Source organism: Vipera ursinii (genome assembly GCF_947247035.1).
Source record: "Vipera ursinii genome assembly, chromosome: Z".
Classification (NCBI taxonomy): domain Eukaryota; kingdom Metazoa; phylum Chordata; class Lepidosauria; order Squamata; family Viperidae; genus Vipera; species Vipera ursinii.
Genome location: NC_139517.1, coordinates 47,404,404 through 47,418,631, shown reverse-complemented (window position 1 = coordinate 47,418,631; position 14,228 = coordinate 47,404,404). Strand labels below are relative to the sequence as shown.

The following is a 14,228-nucleotide window of genomic DNA, read 5'->3' as shown; positions in this document are numbered from 1 at the left end:
CAGAATAGATGAGAAGGAACTGGATAAGATAATAAAATACAAAGACCTACAAATACAAATAGAACAACTGTGGCAAAGGCAAGCAAGGGTTGTACTAATAATAATAGTTGCCTTGGGTGCAATTGCCCACTTGCCCACCATTGGCATTGACAAATTTACCAACAGTCAATTGCAAAAAGCGGCTTTACTAGGAATAGCTTCCATCTTGCAATGATATCAAACACCTTCAAATATCCACATCTACTTATCCCAGGTCCTTGTCTACCGCAATAGGTAGACAAAAATATCAAACCCTGTCTGAACATCTGGCTTACTTTGGGGGGGTGGGGTCCCCTTATAAAGAAGCTATAGCTCATCATTACAGACAACTCTTGTCTTATCTTTCCTCCCCAGGAATCAATGAAAGGTAGCAAAGCAATTTCAGCTTCTTTAGCACTAAGAATGGGTGTACAATGTGCCAGGTGGATGGTTCCTTTTCTTCTTATTCTGCAAATAAGAGAATTATTGTTGCTAAAGAACTTGTGGCAGTTCAGTGATGGGCACAGTGATTTTCCCTCCTCATTCTCAATATTGAATAGATAGTACTCAGTTATTAACCACAATTGGGATCGGCAACTTGGCTGCTTAGCAAAACAGTAGGTAACCACAACTGTGTTTATGATCTTATTTCTGCTTTCCTTTGCTTTAAAGACCTGCAAAGGCTGTAAATGTGGATTGGTCCTAAAGTTACATTTTCTTCAACATCATAACTCTGGATAGTCATTAAGGAAGTCAATCACTAAACAAGGACTACCTATTCTTCAAGCTGGCAGGAAAAGCATAGACTGCCTTAAAATTTTCAATTCCACAAGTGTCTGCTTGCTGTACTCCCCCTGATATCATAATTATGGTCATGCTCTCTAACAACTGACCTAAGCATCCCTGCTGGCGTTGGCTCTGGCTCCTGACATGGTCAATCAGGGGAGTGCAAAAATGAAGAGGCTCTTGGTGTGCTGCCCCCGCATCTATCACTCTATTATTGTTACCTTTTTGTAATGAAAGAAGAAAATACAATCTAATCGAGCACTGTTAGGGGAATGGAATGCTGCTGCTGCTTTGAGGAGGAATCTTAAAGGTGGCAGCTTCATACACTGAGAATTTGTGCCCATGAAGAGCTACTCTGGCTGATTGCTCCACAGGAAGTGAAACAATTTCTGTGCAGAATTAGTTAGCTTATCAAAATAGTCAGGAGTCCCAATTTTTCTTATGGCCATGCAAGAAAGGAATCAAATCCCCACATAAATCATAGATAATTTTAAAAATGATGGGGAAAATGGGCATAGTCAAGTCTACAACCACCAACAAAGGAGAAGAGCATACAAAAAGATGGTCCTTGCACTTTTTAAAAACAGATGACAGTCTAGCCAATTTCCTCAATTTTCTAGAATAAGTGTGAGGTTTGCCAGTAGAATGTAATAAGCTTCAGCTTTGTGTAAAATTACCATTCATCAGGTTGACTGAACTACTTATTTCTCCTGTTCTTGTTATCAGGCTATAAGGCTTCTTACATTCTGACTGACTTATCTTGTACTCATGTCAATTCATTCCAAGTCCTGCAAACTGGCCTCTGTGATTATCATCACCAGTTTAACAGACTGGTTTTTTTCTGCTGATGACTCCCTGGTTCCCACAACTGTGAAGGTTTTTGTCTGTGGCTTGTCTTGTCTTGGTTAATATTTTCCTGTAAATATTCACACCTCTATTTTTTCTTGTTTGAACGGCCTAGAATCCTGCTACTAGTTTCGACTCTGGATAACAAACTAGCGTGTTAACTACTTCTTATTTACATCATAGTGAACAAGCAAAATAACCCTTACATGGCTTCTAGTGAAGCGTGGAGCAGGATACTGCATTAGAAATTTGGAAAAATGTAAAGAAAGGCTGAGAAGAGCTGTATATTATTTATCTGATGCACAAAACTGTTTTTCTTATTTTTAGAAACAAGCACATATTTTGCTTACCTATATTATCTGCACCCTGGAAATAAAGGAGAAAAGATCTTTGCACAGGTATTACAGAACCATCAACTTGCCCTTCATGATTTGAGTCTGTTGCATACCCTGATGTGTATATTCTTTTTATATTATGTTTGCTTTTCAGAATTAAAATTTAATTACAATAATCTGTAGAAAATTTCAAGGAACCTATTGGCTCCACTGCAACTTATCAAACCATTTCTTAATTTGGAAATTATTTTTTTCCTATTTTTCCCTCTATCCAATAAATGAAGTAAAGTGGTAGAAAGTGTAAAGATATAAAACAATCTATTGCTGCTGTTTTTTTAAAAAAATGTGTGCTCAAAGAAACAAATTATATATACGGTAATCTTAAAAGGTCAAGGACAAGTTGCTATAAGATCACAGTTTAGGTTAACTTCTTTAGAATAATTTTTTTATTCCTTTGATGACTTTCTTTCATGACTTTTGGTAACTTGCAATATAGAAAGGATCTCTAAACTAATAATCCTTATCTTCTGTGACAATTAATATCCTTATTTCATACTAACAGCTGCAGAACTTCCTTAGGCTAAGACACTGCACATATTCTTTTACTTAGACCTCCTACAATCCTTTGCTCTTGAAAGAACCATTCTTTGAGTAGCTGTCTTAATAATCAGTTGTTTATCATGGAGCTCTTATCTAAAGCTTTTATTTTCAGGCTGTTGCTTTCTGAGCATATTGGAACGTGTGAGAGAAGAAACAATTTGGCAGTGGGAGCATTTTAACCTGGTCTCCACTAATGCAATGTTTTAATTGTTCATATCTTGTTTATATCTTTGTTCACAACTACTAGAAAAAGGAGGAAGGTTCATTTGCTCCATTTTGTTTTCATTTCTTTGAAACTAATTCTAGTTAAAAGAAGGAGCTTTTTTGTTCTTCTTCCTTTCCCACCTGTGGCCCAGAGCTTCGGAAACCCTGATTTCTGCAGTTATCTTGGAAATGAAACTTAATTCAAAAATGGGGAAATAAAGTAGCTCTACAGACCATAAGAAAAATGTTGAAGAACTGACTTTGCACATTACATGAGAGAAAGATTTAATGAAGAAAACAGATGTATAGTAGTGGGTTGCAACTGACATATGTGGGAAAAGAGCCTTCCATTCTGTGAGGATTGTTTGTTCTGTTTGTTGTGCTGGAATCAAAGCTAATGATTTTGTGTATATATAATTACATAATTTGAAGTATGTGTGCAGTTCCAAGGCAAAGGACCTTTTAAAAAATCCCCAGTATAATGGTTATAATGAAACTTTTTTCCTATACAGACAAATGTTTCTTATTGATGATGTTGATAGCGATAGTAGTTTTGGTAACATTCAGAAAACCTATCAAAATTATCAGACATACACATATACATACATATACACATATACACACATGTGTACCATTTTTAGGGATCTGCAGATTTTCTGTGGCTTCAATTAAAAATATACATCTACATCCACACCCATATATTCATCACAATTACCCAGGCAGTTTTTGGATCACTTAGCCTTTTCCTGACACAGATTAAATGGCTTTTCAGACAATGAAGCCAAGAATTTCCTCTTCCTTCCCTTTGTGTTATACACCCTCTACTCAACGTCCCTGCCAAGGATCTTGCAAGATATTTCATCTCCCCATAATCATCAGGAGATGAAGCAATTGGTAAATATAGGTCAAAATGATTTCACCACAGGGGAAAGGTGGGGATATTCACCTCTGCAGAAAAGAAATTCAGGAGACAAAGTCATTCTCATCACCATCCAGCAAAAAAAATCAGCATTTTTATCATCCTTGTCCTATGAAGATCTAATACCCCTATTGCCCCTATATTATGTTTGAACATTTGTTCCAATGAATGTGAGAGAATTTCATGTCCTTCAGGTCTAATGAAACCAGATTTTTATATGTGAAAGAGTTGGAATGTGTTTGCTTTTCCCCTGAATGAAATAAATAGCAAAAAAATACAGATATAGTTTGCCAAAGAAGTAGTTTTTATTCCTCATTCGTTATGTATACTTACTGGAATAAGTATACATATTCAGAAATTGGCAAATTCTTTACTGTGACCATTTCCATTTCCCATATCTAAAAAGCAATTGAAAAACAATCCATGATCACCTTCTAACCCCAAAACATCAAGAACAAAGAACAAAAACTATGATTCTCACTATAAAGAGAACAAATTTGGTCTAGTGCAGGGGTAGGCAAACTTGGCTCTTTTAGGACTTGTGGATTTCAATTCCCAGAATTTCTAAGTCAACATGGCTGGTTCAGGAATTCTGGGTATTGAAGTCCACGAGTCATAAAAGAGCCAAGGTTGCCTACTCGTTAAGACACCAGGCTAGAAAGTAGGTTGTGAGTTCAAGTCCTGCCTTAGCCATGAAAGCCAGCTCTGTAACTTTTTGAAAACTTCCTCCTATTTTACCCACAACAACAACTCTATGATGTAGGTTTGAATGGGAGAGAGTGACTGACCAAAGTCAACCAGCTGGTTTTCTTACTAAGGTGGGACTTAAATTCAGTCTCCTGCTTTCTAGCCTCATGTTTGTAAAAATAGCTCTAGCCCTAAGTTATTTGTAAAAAAAAATAATAAAGGCAGGATACAATGCAATAAAATAAAGATCCAGTAACTGTCATGCCACTCACAAAGAAAAGAAAGTACCTTGCTTGAACTTATCTATCCCCTTTCCCATCTGTATTTCATTGTGTGTATTTGTTTGATTAAATACTGAAGAATTCCAGGAAAGCTGAAAAGACATCAAACCACCTGATAAGGTCTGAAGAAAGTAAGAGGCAAGATGAGATGGGAGTTCCTGTCAAAAAGTTGGCAGTCTGTCAACAAGTTCCTGCAAAATATGCTGCACTTTAAAGAAAAGACAGGCTTCACTATAGTTTCAAGAACAAGGCAGTTCATCCAGCTCAGCCAGCATTATAGAATCCCAAAACTCCAGCACTCTTTTTGAGCTGGGACTGAATTGTCACATAGAGATTGTCTTGTCTTTGTCTTCCTTTTTACATGTTCCAGGATGAGCCACGGATTTAGTGTCAGTTCCAAACAGAGCTATAGAGAGAATTCATGGGCTTCATGGACAGTTAGTATTTATAAGCCCAAGTACATACAGCTCAAAGTATTCCTCTTGGAGCTCAGGATTGCACTTGGGCTTATATTTAATTTTAAGAATTGACACTTCTGCTTGTTATGGCTGCCCATTTCTCCTCTTGCATGGGGCACACATTCCAATTCTGTTCTCAGCATATGAGGAGTAGGAGAGTGGAATACATAGGAGAATGGATTATATGGACAATTATACCATTTAATTTCCTATAGCTTCCCAACAGTAAAAAAAAATTATTGCAATCCCCATGTAACCCAAACCATATTGTATTCACAAAATCAGAACTGGCTTTAATTGATCATTTATTTGCTTTTTTATTCCACAGGAATATCTACAGAAGACTATTAGAAAACTATTTTTGTTGGCTGATTAATATGTTAAGTCTTTGTTCTCTAGCTCTAAAGGCAAAAACTTCCTGAAAATGACTCAGTAGCTCAATTCTCAGATATGTTAAAACAGTCATGAGAAAGACCCATCTCTGATGTCAGTAGAATAAGGCCAAGTCTGCTAAAAATATGCCTAAGAAGGATTGACTACAATTCCTTGTATTCCCATTAAAACTATAGAAATCCAATTATTCAAATTTCCTTTACTGCTTTCTAGAGAAATCTCAAAATGAAGAATTCCAAACCAAAGAAAACAGTAGTTTCTATATGTGAAGTGTTTCAAAACAGTTTTTTAACTGGAATTTGCTGGATCTGAGATTTTGTTTAGCTAAAACAATAAAAACTCCTGTTGTTCTATGAAAAATAGGTTTATCAGAATTAGAGTTGAAAGGGACCTTGAATGTCTTCTAGTCCAATCCCCTGCTCAGGTAGGAGATTCTATACCAGGGGTAGGCAACCTCGGCTCTTTTATGACTCATGGACTTCAACTCCCAGAATTCCACAGGAATTCTGGGAGTTGAAGTCCATGAGTCATAAAAGAGCCGAGGTTGCCCACCCCTGTTCTATACCATTCTATGCAAATAGCTGTCCTTAAAAACTTCCAGTGATGGAGCACCCACAACTTCTGGAGACAAGCCAGAAATTATACTGATTACAGTTACAGTTCTTGCAACTGTTCATCGTATGTTTTAGACTCCAACCCCTAATAATCTTTGTTTCTCAGTTGCTCTTCCTACACTCTTTCTAAAGTATCAACATCTTTTTTGTATGGAAAACTGGAAACAATATTCCAAGTGTGATCTTACCAAGGCATTATAAAGTAGTATTAATACTTCATTTGTAACTGTCTGGCAAACCACATTCAGTATGTAGTCCTTAATGGAACTACATCTACATGGAAGTAAGCAAGCAGTGGGGTACCCAAAACTTCTGTTTTAGACCCAGTATTCTTCAACATCTTCATAAATAATTTAGATGATGGAACAAAGATTAACTCATCAGATTTGCAGATGATACCAAGTTGGTAGGAATAGCTAAACATCCCAGAAGATAGACTCAAGATTCAGATGGATCTCAACAAAGTTGAACATTGGGCCCTATCTAACAAAACGAAATTCACTGTAGAGAAAAGAAAGGCTTAACATTTAGGCAAGAAAAATCATATGTACAAGTACAGATTAGATGAAACTTGGCTCAACAGCACTACTATGAGATGGATCTTAAAGTTCTACTAACCACTTAAATATGAGTCAGCAGTGTGCTGCAGCTGCCAAAAAAGCCAATGCAATCCTAGGCTGCATTAATAGAGAGATAGAATCAAGATCACATGAAGTGTTAGTACTGTTTTATAAGGCCTTGATAAGGCCACACTGGAATACTGCATCCAGTTTTGGTCACCACAATATAAAAAAAATGTTGAAACTCTGGAAAGTGTGCAGACAAGACCAACAAAGATGATTGGGGGCTGAAGGGTAAAACATATGAAGAAAGGTTGCAGGAATTGGGTACATCTAATCTACTGAAGGAGGGACACGGTGGCTCAGTGGGTTAGGACACTGAGCTTGTCAGTCAGATGGTCGGCAGTTTGGCAGGTCGAATCCTGAGTGCCGCGTAACAGAGTGAGCGCCTGTTACTCGTCCCAGCTTCTGCCAACCTAGCAGTTCGAAAGCATGTAAAAATGCAAGTAGAAAAATAGGAACCACTCCAGTGGGAAGGTAACAGCGTTCTGTGCGCCTTTGGCGTCTAGTCATGCCGGCCACATGACCACGGAGACGTCCTCAGACAAGTGCTGGCTCTTCGGCTTTGAAACAGAGATGAGCACTGGCCCCTAGAGTCGGAAACGACTAGCACACATGTGTGGGGAACCTTTACCTTTTACCTTTAATCTACTGAAAAGAAGGACTAAGGGCAACATGATAGCAGTTTTCCAATATCTGAGGGGTTGCCACAAAGAAGAAATCAACCTATTTTCTAAAGCACCAGAAGACAAGAAAAGCAGTGGATGGAAGCTAATCAAGAAGAAAAGCAACCTAGATCTAATGAGAAATTTCCTGACAATGGGAACACTAAACCAGTGGAACGACTTGCCTTCAGAAGTTGTGGGTGCTCCATCCCTGGGAGTTTTTAAAAAGAGATTGGTCATCCATTTGTCTGAAACGGTATAGGGTCTCCTTCTTGAGCAGGAGATTGGAGTAGAAGACCTCCAAGGTCTCTTCCAACTCTGTTATTCTGATCTTGATTCGATCCCTCTGTTAATGCAACTAGGACTATATTGACTTTTTTGACACCTGCAGCACACACTTCTGATTCATATTTAAACAATTGTCTACTAGGACTCCTAGATCCCTTTCACAGTTAGTGCCGTTGAGCCAGAATAACAGAAGAACCCCTGATCAAGCAGGAGATCCTATACCATTTTGGAGAAATGGCTCTCTAATCTATTGTTAAAAGCTCCAGTAATGAAGCATTCACACATTCTGGGGGCAAGGTGTTCAACTGGATAATTGTTCTATCAGGAAATGTTTCCTTAGTTCTAGTGTGGTTCTCTCTTTGATTAGTTTCCATCCTTTGTTTCTTGTCTTGCCTTCTGGCGCTTTGGAGAGTAGGGTGAACCCTTTTTCTTTGTGGCAGCCCCACAAATATTGGAACACTGCTATTATATCATTCCCAGTCCTTCTTTTCACTAGACTGTACTTACCCAATTCTTGCAAATGTTGTTCTTATGTTTTAGCCTCCAGACCCCTAATCATCTTTGTTGCTGTTCTCTGCACTCTTTCTGGAGTATCAATATCTTTTTTGTAATGTGGCAACCATAATTGAAAGCATTTGTTGTTGTTGTTGTTTTTGGCAGCTGCAGCACACTGCTGGCTCATATTTAAGTTGCTGTCCACTAGAACTCCTAGATCCCTCTTGCAGCTACTGCTGTTGAACCAGGTTCCACTCATTCTATACCTGTGCATTTGTTTTTTCCTGCCTAAGTGTAAAACCTTATTTTCTCACACCTGAATTTCATTTTGTTAGAGCCCAGTGTTCAAGCTTTTCATGATCCTTCTGAATTTTTGAGCTTATCTTGTAGTAGAATAAATTGGTAATTGGATACAAGTCGTCTTTATGTCATTAAAAATATGACTGTGCTAATATCTTAGGAGGGAAATGAAAGGTTGATATGGAAAACTGTTATTTCCTAATTTAAAGTAAAACCTTATGAGGGTTGCAGCTTCCAAGTCTGTGCTGAGAAATGGCCCCATTGAATGTGCTGAATGGCCCTCTAAATGACTCAAGTGTTGTGAGATGTAGGATTGTTATGGAGGAGTTCTGAAGCAGTGCAACAGAGTTCCTGAATTAGTTTTCAGCCAGTTACATTTTTTGGGGAAACGCAGAAAACAATACTACTAAAACCTAAGTGAATGTTTGTTTAGTCCCTTTGGGGTGGGGTGGGGGCTCTCCAAACTGCTGTACTGTTTTATAGCAGACATGTCAAACACAAGGCCCGGGGGCCGGATCCGGCCCGCGAAGTGGTTTCATGTGGCCCGCGAAGCCATCCTGGAAACAGTGAGGGAACGGCCCCCACTGCCTTGGCCCTGGCCCAGAGACCCTCCTCCTGCCAGAGACCCTCAGATCTGTCCCACTCCTGCCCAGGCCCCCATAGGCACCCTTGACGCGAACGATGTAGAGCTGGCCACGCCCACCCAGTAGGCCATACGCACTCTAGCCACGCCCACCCAGTAGGCCACGCCCACCCAGGCCACACCCACCCAGCCCCTTGAGGGCAACCGCAATGCTGATGCAGCCCTCAGTGAAATTGAGTTTGACACCCCTGTTTTATAGCATAAGCAGACCTTCCCTTTCTGTTCCTCCCTCTCTCTCCAGTAGTCCTTATAATTGTTCTATTAAATTTGATTATTCATTCAGATTACCAACTATTATTAGTAACTTGTAACAAATATAAAAAAGATGATAAATTCTTGCATTTTAACATTTTAAAACACAGCAAAGTTTTTTCCAAAGAGAAAGAGTATCTGCTGCACTGAAAAGGTATCAAAAGAGCTGAGCAATTCCAAGTACCAAAAAGAGAGTTTTTGTATGACCTGAGGTGTTTTGGAAAATGTGTTCTTTTTTCAAGGATATTGTGAAAACAGATACAATATCAAAAAGGAATGCTAGAATGTCAAACTCTGAAGTGATTAAACTCGTGACATGGAAAATAATGTAATTGCCATAATGGGCAAAAGAATAATTTTTGACAATACAAACATTCTTTAAATATGAGCATTCTTTAAACATACAGCATATGTTTCAGTTCTATTGTGAATGAAAATAAAAGCAAAAAAGATTCCAAAATAAACAAAATAAGGGACAGAATTGTTTTACATTCTGGAATGTGGGAATTGGTATGCTTTGCAAAAATTGCCTGAAAGTATAGTACAGAAAAATCTTGTGGGCTGTTTGTTATTTTGTTAATGATAAAATAAATAACATGATATATAAATGATGTTAATGATATATCTATAAATATAGATATACAGATATAGATATAATTATAATTTATAAACTATATCTCTTTAGCCAAAGTGTCTCTAAACATCTAAAAAAAGAATATTAAATATACTACAAGAGCTATACCATACAGAATTACAATACAATTAATATAATTTAAATAAAACAGTTAATATTATTTTCAATAAAAATCCACATATTGGGACAAAAGTTGTAGAGTATGAGAAACAATCCAGTAATCTGTTTCTTCTGTTATATCCCCTTGAAACTGCCTTCAGCTGGTTTTCTAACAGATGAGGGGTGTCAAAATTTAAATTGTCTTTTCTGCTTTTAATTTCTCTTTTAATCCACACGGTCTCTGTGACACTGCTATGACTGGTCAATTTTCCTGTAGATACCATACTAATGTTCAGAGCAGAGATGGAAACACAGGCAGAGAGATCAACCAATAGCTTTACTTAAGCAGACTTGCAAACAATAATACAGGACACTTACCATTCTTCAGCAAGCTAAAAGGGAGGCAATTAGTACTGTATACTGTAAGATAGCAGATAGCGATAGTGTCAATCTAATTTATTGACTGATTATGTGTCATCAAGTTGTTGTCAACTATATAGACCACACAAATTTTCTCAGTGACAATCTAACCCTAATGTGGTATTTCAAATATTCCAATGGTGTAGTTGTAGCCTTTGCCACTGTAACTAAGTCTATCCATCTTGCTGCTGGTTGTCCTTTTCTTCTCTTTATTCCTCCCCAGCATTGAAGCCTTCTCCAGAGAGCTAGGTCTTCTGTTTTGCTTCTCCAAAGCCCAACATTTGCTTTCAAATTTCATATAATTTGCACAGTTTGACCTTTGCTGATGTAGACATATCGCAACATTTTAATATATTTTCCAAAGACTACATAGCCGCTTTATCAAGTACTAGTCTGTGGCATATATTTTAACTAATTGTTTCTTAATTACTATGTTTTTTAACTATTGACTATCAGCCATAACAGTTAAGAAACAAACAAGATAGTGAAGATATCCACCACTTCACTATGTTAATTGTCATTTCTAAGGCTGGTTGTTGTCATTAGTTCAGTCTTTTTTAGGTTTAACTTTGGTCCCATTTTTTGGTTTTTGTCTTTTATTATTAGACTTTTGACTTTTATTACTAGAACTTGCAAATCATTTTCATTTTGGTCACTAGAGTAGTGTCATCCACAAATGATCCTTATTTATGCTGGTATACTACTGTGATAAAAGGGACGCAGTGGCTCAGTGGGTTAGAACGCTGAGCTTGTCGATCAGAAGGTCAGCAGTTTGGCAGGTCGAATCCCGAGTGCCGCAAAACAGAGTGAGCGCCTGTTACTCGTCCCAGCTTCTGACAACCTAGCAGTTCGAAAGCACGTAAAAATGCAAGTAGAAAAATAGGGACCACTACAGTGGGAAGGTAACAACGTTCTGTGTGCCTTTGGCATCCAGTCATGCCAGCCACATGACCATGGAGACGTCCTCGGACAAGCGCTGGCTCTTTGGCTTTGAAACGGAGATGAGCACCAGCCCCTAGAGTCGGAAACGACTAGCACGCATGTGCGGTGGAACCTTTACCTTTACCTTACTATTCTGATAACTTAAGGATTGTGGAGTGCACATTAACTGGACAGTGTGAAAACTCCCTTGGTCAACTTCTAATTCTAAGTGTGCATCTCTAATAATATTATTCTGCAGTAATGGGCAATGCATTAATATATGTGTCTGATTTTACAAATTGTGTTGAGCCATAATGTGAATTTTGTATTTATTTACAAAATAAATGGGAGTGGGAGGCACGGTTCTTCGGTGGTTCTCCTCCTTTCTCCTGGGATGTTCGCAGTCGGTGTTGGCAGGGAGACAGAGGTCGACTCTGAGGCCTCTCGTTTGTGGAGTTCCTCAGGGGTCAGTCCTCTCGCCTCTCCTGTTCAACATCTACATGAAACCGCTGGGTGAGATCATTCGTGGTTTTGGAGTAGGATACCATCAGTATGCTGATGAGTCCCAGCTTTTCATCTCGACTCCAAACCACATCAGTGATGCCCTCGACGTGATGTCCCGTTGCCTGGAAGCGGTCCGGGAATGGATGGGGAGGAACAGCCTTCAACTCAACCCGGACAAGACTGAATGGCTGTACATACCGGCATGCCAGGATACTCAGAGTATTCCATCCCTTAATATCGGGGGTGAGTTATTGCCCCCCGTTGATAGGGCCCGCAACCTGGGTGTCCTCCTAGATTCACAGCTCTCCTTAGATCACATAGGAGCTGTGACCAGGGGGGCCTTCACTCGGGTTCGCCTGGTGCGCCAACTACGACCCTATCTGGACCTGGATGCCTTGCGTACAGTCACCCATGCACTTGTGACCTCTCGCCTTGACTACTGCAACGCTCTCTACATGGGGCTGCCATTGAGAGCCACTCGGAAGCTTCAGCTGGTACAGAGTGCAGCTGCACGAACACTTTTGGGGGCTTCCCGATACTCCCATATTACACCTCTCCTCCGTGAGCTGCACTGGCTTCCAGTTGCCTTCCGAGTGAAATTCAAGGTGCTAGTGATGACATACAAAGCCCTACATGGCATGGGTCCGGATTACCTACGGAAGCACCTACTGCCAGCGTCAACACCCCTCCGTCCTGTGCGCTCCCACAGAGAGGGTCTCCTCAGGGTGCCACCGGTCAGAGAATGCCGGCTGGTGGCCCCCAGGGGGAGAGCATTCTCAGTGGGTGCACCAACCCTTTGGAACTGCTTGCCTGCCGAAATCCGGATGGCCCCCGACCTTCGCACCTTCCGGCGGGACTTAAAAACCTACCTATTCCAGCAAGCCGGCCTGGCCTGATAGATTTTCGGGTTTCATTTGTTTTACTATTGTTTTACTGTATACTTACCTTGCTCTGTACACCGCCCCAAGTCCTTCGGGAGAAGGGCGGTATATAAAAACAAACAAACAAACAAATAAATAAATAAATAAATAATAAAGACATAACCTGTCGATCAGAAGGTCGGCAGTTTGGCGGGTCGAATCCCGAGTGCCGCGTAACAGAGTGAGCGCCTGTTACTCGTCCCAGCTTCTGACAACCTAGCAGTTCGAAAGCATGTAAAAATGCAAGTAGAAAAATAGGGACCACTCCGGTGGGAAGGTAACAGCGTTCCGTGTGCCTTTGGCGTCTAGTCATGGCGGCCACATGACCACGGAGACGTCCTCGGACAAGCGCTGGCTCTTCGGCTTTGAAACGGAGATGAGCACCGGCCCCTAGAGTCGGAAACGACTAGCACACATGTGCGGGGGAACCTTTACCTTTACCTTTACCTTTAACTAAACTGGGAATACCAAGTCTGAAATGTGAAGGGAAAAATTCAGAGCTTCAACTGGACTGAAAATTGATAGCAGGTGCCTGGCCTCCAGAGAAGAGTGTTCAAAGCTAGTTGCCCCAATAAAGGACATTTCCATGATCTGGGATGCTGAGGGAGCCCCATTGCAGATTTTAATATTAAGTCTGTTTTTGGAAGAATTCCCCCTAGCATTTGAGTTTTGGCTGTTCATTACACAAAAAACATGCTTAAAAGAAAACCTAATCTTATGAATGAGCCTACCATATTTCCCTTTTTGCCTTTTTAAAAAAGCTTTAAACAAACCAGCTAATAAAAAATAATAATCCTGCCAGCATAAAACCTTATAGGGGTTACAGTGGGTTTGGTTTCCCAGTAAAAAACTTCCATGTAACGCACTTAATGATTTACAATAACAATGAATGCAGTTCTTGAATGGTCTTGGTCTGTTTTTTTGACCAGCATGTAAACATTTATCTTCTACTTGCTAATAAATTCCACATCAAAAGGGTCTTAATTTGGTGGGTATCATACGGTTTGGACTGTAATATGCTCAGCATTACTACTCTAGGATTGAAGAAAGTTTTAAATCATTTCAGAAGAACAAATGATGTGATGGGCAAAAATAATAGCGATTTACCTGCTGGAAACACCTTTATGTTTTACCTGTGATCGTTCGTACCTCCCTAAAATTAACAGAGTATAAAGCTACATGGATTTAACGTGAATAGAGTGCAGTGTGCGATCACTCATAGATAGCTAAAACACTCAACAGTGCAACGTCGTTTGAATTGGAAAGGCGACCCATTATCGCCTAGCCTGAACGAGCGTCGACTTCCAAACGCGGTTTCCCGGTTAA

General features: G+C 39.7%; 1 protein-coding gene across 1 annotated transcript in view; it reads right to left on the bottom strand.

Annotated features, from left to right (window-relative positions):
* Positions 1-14,044, bottom strand: part of RAMP2 (receptor activity modifying protein 2) — a 64,120-nt gene extending 50,076 nt beyond the window's left edge. The window contains exon 1 of the mRNA XM_083376330.1: positions 14,010-14,044. The gene's annotated coding sequence lies outside the window, so the exon portion shown is untranslated. The remainder of the gene's footprint in view (positions 1-14,009) is intronic.
* Positions 14,045-14,228: the final 184 nt, after the last annotated feature.